This window comes from Castor canadensis, chromosome 11 (assembly GCF_047511655.1).
Source record: "Castor canadensis chromosome 11, mCasCan1.hap1v2, whole genome shotgun sequence".
NCBI lineage: Eukaryota > Metazoa > Chordata > Mammalia > Rodentia > Castoridae > Castor > Castor canadensis.
Window position 1 is genome coordinate 126,887,070 of NC_133396.1, and position 6,781 is coordinate 126,893,850.

Genomic DNA, 6,781 nt, shown 5'->3' on the forward strand with positions numbered 1-6,781 from the left:
AAGAGTTGCCAGGGATGACTGGAGTTTCTGGGCAATGTTTTTCTCTGAAACTGGGAAGGAGGCTCTGGTTGGTGTGGCAGACATAGGCAATGAGCACAGGTGGTACACGCTGTGATGGAGGTGTCATGAGGCCATTCTAAAGGGGAAATCCTGTAGAAACATAATTCACAGGAGTCCAGGTCAAAGATGGAATGGGGACCATTAGCATTTGGGAGTCAATGGATGCTTGAGGGAATGGGGTTCATCATGGGGAGTGGAGGAACAGACCAAAGATAGAACCCAGAAGCCAAGCTAGAATTCATTCTTCAGAGCCAGGGGAAGAGAAACCCAAAGACAGAGAGAAACTGGCTGGAGGAGAATGAGGAAGACCAAGAGAGGAGAGTGTATCAGAGGTGCCAGGAAGGGGCATCTAAGTCTGCATTGGAGGTCAAGGGTTGTTTACTTAAGGAAGTGACATCTGAACTGATTTTGGGGGAGAGTAGGAAATGACAAATGGGATAATACCCCCAAAGAGGACATCAGATTTGGCAATTAGGATGGCTATAGGCTGTCGAGGACAGCCAGTGGTGAAGACAGTAGACTGAAGAGTGGGTGGCAGGTAAGAATGCGTAGACATAAAAAAAGAAAAGAATGTACAGACAGCAAATGTGAACCTGCTTTTGTTTGTTTGTATTTGTGGTACGGGGGATAGAATCCAGGACCTTGCACATGCTAGGCAAGTGTTCTACCACTGAGTGACACCCCACCACTTCTTTTTTCTTTCTTTCTTTTTTTTCACTTTGTGGCATTATTGGGATTTGAACTCAGGGGCCCATGTTTGTTAGGCAGCTATTCTACCGTTTGAGCCCAGTTCCAGCCCTTTTTGCTTTAGTTATTTTTCAGATAAGGTCTTAGCATTTTTGCCCAGGGTCAGCCTCAGCCCTGATTTTCCTGTCTCTGCCTTCCTTTCTCATGGTGGGGATTACAGATATGCACCATCACACCTGACTTGTTCTTTATTCTAAGGTCTTGCTAATCTTTTGCTCAGGCTGGCCTGGAGCCGCAATCGCTTATCTCTACCCCCTAAGTAGCTGGAATTAAAGGCATGAGCCACCAAGCCTGGCCTCCTCCTCTTTTTTTTTTTGCATTAATATATCACTATGTCACCTGGGCTGGCCTGGAACTCCTGGCCTCAGACAATCCTCCTGCCTCAGCTTCCTGAGACTACAGGTGTGCACCATCATGCTAGGGTCTAAACCATTATTTGTTGAAGTTTGTTGATGAAGGGAAGGAAAGAAAGGGAAAAAAAAGGTTGGTAGTTTAAGGGGGGAAGTTTTTTCTAGTTGGGTGAGACTCCAACATGTTTTCCAGCAGGATAGGGAGGCAACAGTGGGTGAAACAAGGCCCAGGCAGAGGCAGAGGGCATGGGCTCGAGCTTCTAACCACATTGTTGAAGAAGGGCTCAGACAGAGGCTGAGAGGGCACCAAAGCTTTCAAGAAGCAAGTTTATTATGCAAGCTGGCAGCGACTCAGCGGACTCATGTCCAAAGGCTGAGCACTGAGAACAAAGGAGGTTTTTCTTATATACCATTTAGAGCAGGTTACAGAAATGGGGGTGGGGTACAGTTTGTCCCATACATAATCACATGTTATTTCATTGGCTGTTTTAACCTCTGGGGCGAGGTGACCCTCCTCTGGTCTCCAGGTAACATTCCCCAACTCCAGTTTTCCTTTGTTTTACTGTAGCACTCATTAATCTCTCTTCCCCCTCCCTGCCTTCCTGCCACAACATGGCACCTCACTGTGACAGGCAGGTTAGTGCTTCTGAGCCCTGTGAGGCCCTTCCCTCCATTTGCATAGCCTCTTCAGTCACAAGCCTTGGTGAGGTGGGTGTGGGGGGCTCCCAGGGCAGAGGCAGGCTGGTGCTGGGCTGTGGAAGTCAGTGTGACCTAGGCTTTCCTCTCCAGGATGCCATCCAAAGGCCTGGAGAGACAAATGAAATTCCAAGTCAATACAGAGTGCTACAGAAGGTCAGTGTCCCTCAGGATGGGAGACAATGGAGATCCAAACCCAGCAGGGGTGGGATGAACTTCCTGGAGTAGGTGAAATCGTCAGAGCTGAGAGCTGAAGTAGGAGCAGCCAGGTGGGAGAGTAAGGGAGGAGGCACCCTGGGATGTCTGTTTCCCTACACATCTCATCCCCATCTTTCTCTAGGTCCTAAACACACTGGAGTCCCAGGTATGGACAGAAATCACCAAGCCTCCTCCTTCCCTCCCCAGCACATATAGATTTTACTTCTATGAAGACCCCTTCCTTCATTACAGTGGTTTTACCTCTCATCCATTAGAAACTTCTAGATAGACTGATGGGAGGTTTTTTTGGTTTTTGTTTTTGCGGTACTGGGGCTTGAACTCAGGGCCTTCATCCTGAGCCACTCCACCAGCCCTATTTTTTTGTGAAGGTTTTTTTTTCCGAGATAGGGTCTAGCTAACTATTTGCCCAGGCTGGCTTCGAACCACGGTCCTCCTAATCGGTGCCTCCTGAGTAGCTAGGATTACAGGTGTGAATCACTGGCACCAGGCAGGGAGTCATTTTTTGCAGTGCTGGGGTTTGAACCCAGGGCCTTTTGCATGCTAGGCAATGGTTGTACTATTGAGTTACATTCCCAGTTTAGAAATAATTGTCTATGTAAAAATCTCAGGTTCAAGGACCACTTTCAAGGCTAGTAAATTCTCAGGGGACTCTTGACCTTTGTACCTGAGGCAGAAAGGGAAAAAAAAAGAGAAAGGGAAGATAAGGCCTGGAAAACAAGACAGGCCTGAAAGTGAGGGCTGAGGAAGCAAAAATACAGATAAAGTATCCACACAGTGGGGAGAAATTCAAATCCCCAGAAATCTAAGCAGAACTCTGCTCCATGAAATCTTATCTTTGGATTCTTTTCCATGGTAGGAAAATCCCCTATTCTTCCATTTTATGGTTCTCCCATTTAGAATGTGATTCAAAGGTCAACCGGTTGCATGCATCTTCTGAGAGCTGAAAGAAGGAAGGAAAAAAATGTTCCCACTTTACAGAATGAGCTTCAACAGAATTCAAATGTTTGTCCTTTGAGAGTCAGAAGGAGGAAGCTGGTGGCTGTGTCACATTGCTGAGACAAGTCAGAAGCCAAGTTCTCAAGCATATCTAGCAGAACTAATTTTGTTTTGCTGCTGGATTTAGAAAGTAAGAAGAAAAAGAGATGGCATTCTGTATTTCTCAATTAGCAGCAAAGTCTCAACCTCTACCTCTTCCAGGAACTGTTTCTTCTTCCCAATTCCCTGTTTTCCTGCCCTAACTAAACACTAAATTATTTAAAGCCTCTCTTGTCCCTTCGTTTGTTAGCTTGCCTCTGCCTTTCGCCTCTCCTCTGGGTCCTTAGGTGAAATGCCATGGGCAGAAAGCATAAAAGAACTCTGATGACTTTATGGGGAGCAATGATGGTTCCTGAGAGCGTCAGTGTTGCCAGTCTAAGATGGAGAATTCCTAGAAAAAAGAGCAATTCCCCTTCAGTTTCTTCTGTGGTAATAGCATAGCATTGTGTCTTGGTGGCTCCTGAATTAGTTTTAGTTGGAGATGAAAAATTGTCCAGTCAATGATTATAAGATAAATGAGGGAGGGGGAGGGAACAAACCTTTCTGGCTTGAATTCAGAACAATATACATCCTGCTAGGAGTTGGATGGATGATCCAGAATCTTCCATAGTCACCCAAGAAGTGGCTTTCATGAGTTTTTATCAATTAAAGAACTTTTTCTAAAGACTAATAAGTTCTCTGTCTCTAGGATATACTCCATATCGATTTTATAAGCCCAGGAAAGCGATTTAACAAAGACCAATAAAATTATTTTAGGTTAAAAATATTAGCCGAGGAAGGAAAGAAGCAAATTGGGCGTAGGGACGAAAGATTCAAAGTGTCCGATGTTATTTTCTGAGCTGTGTTTGTGACAGGCCATTAATCACCGTAGCTGGTTGCGATGCTCCAGGCAGGTAACTGCAGTAACTCATGTCCTGTCATGTCCTCTCTGGGAAAATAATGTCTTCTGTGGAGATTATAGCTAGGGCTGAAAGATGTTACCATGCACTTATCTCATAGTTTAGAGGCCACAAGTACCTTGGTTAAAGGGCTTTTTTATGGGGTTTCTCCAGAACCTGAATCCCCGCTGAGTCTTATTATTTAACAAGGGCTCAAAGTATAATATGATAAGCTGCCTTTTTTCTTTTCCATGTCAGATGGGTAATGTGCCAACACCATAACAAGATTTGAGGGCGGCACATGTCACGCAATGATGTGAACACTCAATCATCACGATTATAAACCCCAAAATGACTTTTTTTGGTGGTACTGGGGTTTGAACTCAGGGCCTCACACTTGCAAGGTAGGCACGCTATCATTTGAATCACTCTACCAGCCCTGTTTTGTGTTGGATATTTTCGAGATAGGGTCGTACAAACTATTTGCCTGAGCTGCCTTTGAAGCTTGATCCTCCTGATCCCTGCTTCCTGAGTAGCTAGGATTACAGGCGGGAGCCACCGGTGCCTGATCCAAAAAGGATTCTTTTTTCTTTTACTCTGTCCTTCACAGACAAGGAGTGAAAGGTATGAATCTTTTATTTTTAAAGGTGTTGAAAGGATAAAGGGTTTTTTTAGAAGGACCAAGCTTCAAGTTTAGGGAGATCTAGAAGCCAGAACCTGGAGGTCCTAGATGCTTGTTCTTGTGTCTTAGTCATGCTGAAATTTGCTTCACGCTTGTCCTCACCTAGGCTTGTTGATACTCCCTTTGATTTAAAAGATTTCTTTTTTTTCTCGGTGTTGGGATTTGAACTGAGGGCATTGTGCCAGCTAGAGAGGTGCTCTATCATATGAGTCACACCTCCAGCCCTTTTTGCTTTAGGTCATTTTTCAGATAGCATCTCTCTGGTGGTATTTTTTTTTTTCTTTCCCCAGTCCAACCTGGGACAATGATTCTCCTAATCTCCACCTCCTATGTAGCTGGGATCACTGGCCCATGCCACCACACCCAGCAAAGGATATGTCTTTATGTCATGAACAGTAAGACAGTGCCTGAAAGACACAGCAGGTGACTGGATGGCTCCAGGCTTGATCAGTCAGTCAGAATCCAGGAGAAATTTCTTTAGGAAAAGGGATGGTAACTAGGGGTAATGAGGAGGCAGTGAATAGAAGGGATGGAAGAACTTGCCTAGAGAAGGTAGGAAATGTAACTCAACTAGGGTCATGGGGTAGCAGAGCTGGGCCAACTGTAACAGTTAAGAAGCAATCTAGGGAAGGTCAGGCTTTTGACACATATTTCAACTTTTTTTTTTTTTAATTTGTAAGTTTCATCTGGGATAGCCCTGAGCAGGTAAGGTGAAGATTAGGCATCTGTTTATCTGGTGGGGAAATGACCAAACAAGATATCAAAACAGCAGTCTTCTTGGTTGACCAGCGTAATCACCATGGGGTTTGCAAAAACAGAACCATCTGTTGTGTGAGGAACCATGGGGAGATTCTGTATTTATAGACTCCCGAGAGGGAAAAACAGAGGATGGGCTCCTCCAACCCCCAGTCCTCTAATTTGAAATTCACTTTTCTTCTAGTTACTCTGCTGTCATATACTACATTAAAAAAAAAAAAGTCAATTTTAAAACAGACAGGCTTGCTGTGACTAATTTAAGAACTCCCAAAACAGGCTCTATTCCAAAAATACATTCCAATTGACAATACTGTAAGCCCTGTCTAAAGGCTGTGACACAGCTGCTGGCTGGAGGCTGAGCCAGAAGCTTACTGTCAGTCAGTTAAGCACAACAGGGAGGTCTGTAGCTCTCTACACCCCTTCCCCAGGCTAGGTATGAGCCTGCAAGGAAACTTCTCTATAAGTGAATATTTCCAATGAGTGTATTTTTAAATGACCAAGCCTAATAATTTTTATTTTTCACTTTGGTGTCTAAGATGGAAGTTGTTGCAGGGAAAAATTTATGTGAGAGATCAAGATTGCTAGTGCTTTTCAGATACCACACGGTCCTTTATTTTTGTTTACTGTTTTTATTTTTCAGATGGGGTCTCGATTTTTTCCTCTGGGGGCTGCCTTGGAGTGCAATTCTCCTACCAATGCCTCTTGCATAGCTGGGATAAGAAGTGCATACCACTATACTTGGCTTATTGGTTGAGATGGGGTCTTGAGAACTTTTTGCCCAAACTAGCCTCAAATCTTGATCCTTTGCATCTCTGCCTTCTGCATGGTTAGGATTACAGATATGAGCCACCATGCCCAGCCCCCTACATGTTCCTTTAAACACACACACACAGACTTTTTTCCAGTATTGGAGATTGAACTGGGGGCCTTGCTCATATTAGGAAGTGCTCTACCACTGAGCTACATCTCAAGCCCTTAAATTTAAAAAAAGTTTTGATGCAGGGTCTCACTGTGTAGCCCAGACCAGCCTCAAATTCTCGATGGTTCTGCTCAGCCTGCCAAGTTCTGGGATTACAGCTGTGAACCACAACACCTGGCCTAAAACTTATTTCTTACTGAAAACATGTTTTGGCATGTTAATTTGGCAGAATTAATTTTGAGAAGCTAACATCTTTTGTTGTTTTATATGGATGGATACCTCTGTGTATTGTAATTACTCTGTATTATGGAGATTGGAAAGCAAAGGAAGTAATGATTCTCTTCCAAGAACCTACGCAGGGATGATAGAATCACCTTTCATTCAGGGAGTTCAGTGAACTTTTACCATGAATTCAGTTGTGGGGGAGAGGACTGGCGAA

The 6,781-nt window shown here is 44.2% G+C and overlaps 1 non-coding gene across 1 annotated transcript; it reads right to left on the reverse strand.

The window, feature by feature from the left end:
- Positions 1-4,237: 4,237 nt before the first annotated feature.
- Positions 4,238-4,341, reverse strand: LOC141414552 (small nucleolar RNA U13). Its single transcript, XR_012439567.1, has one exon. It is a non-coding gene; the product is annotated as a small nucleolar RNA U13 (small nucleolar RNA).
- Between the last annotated feature and the right edge of the window lie 2,440 nt (positions 4,342-6,781).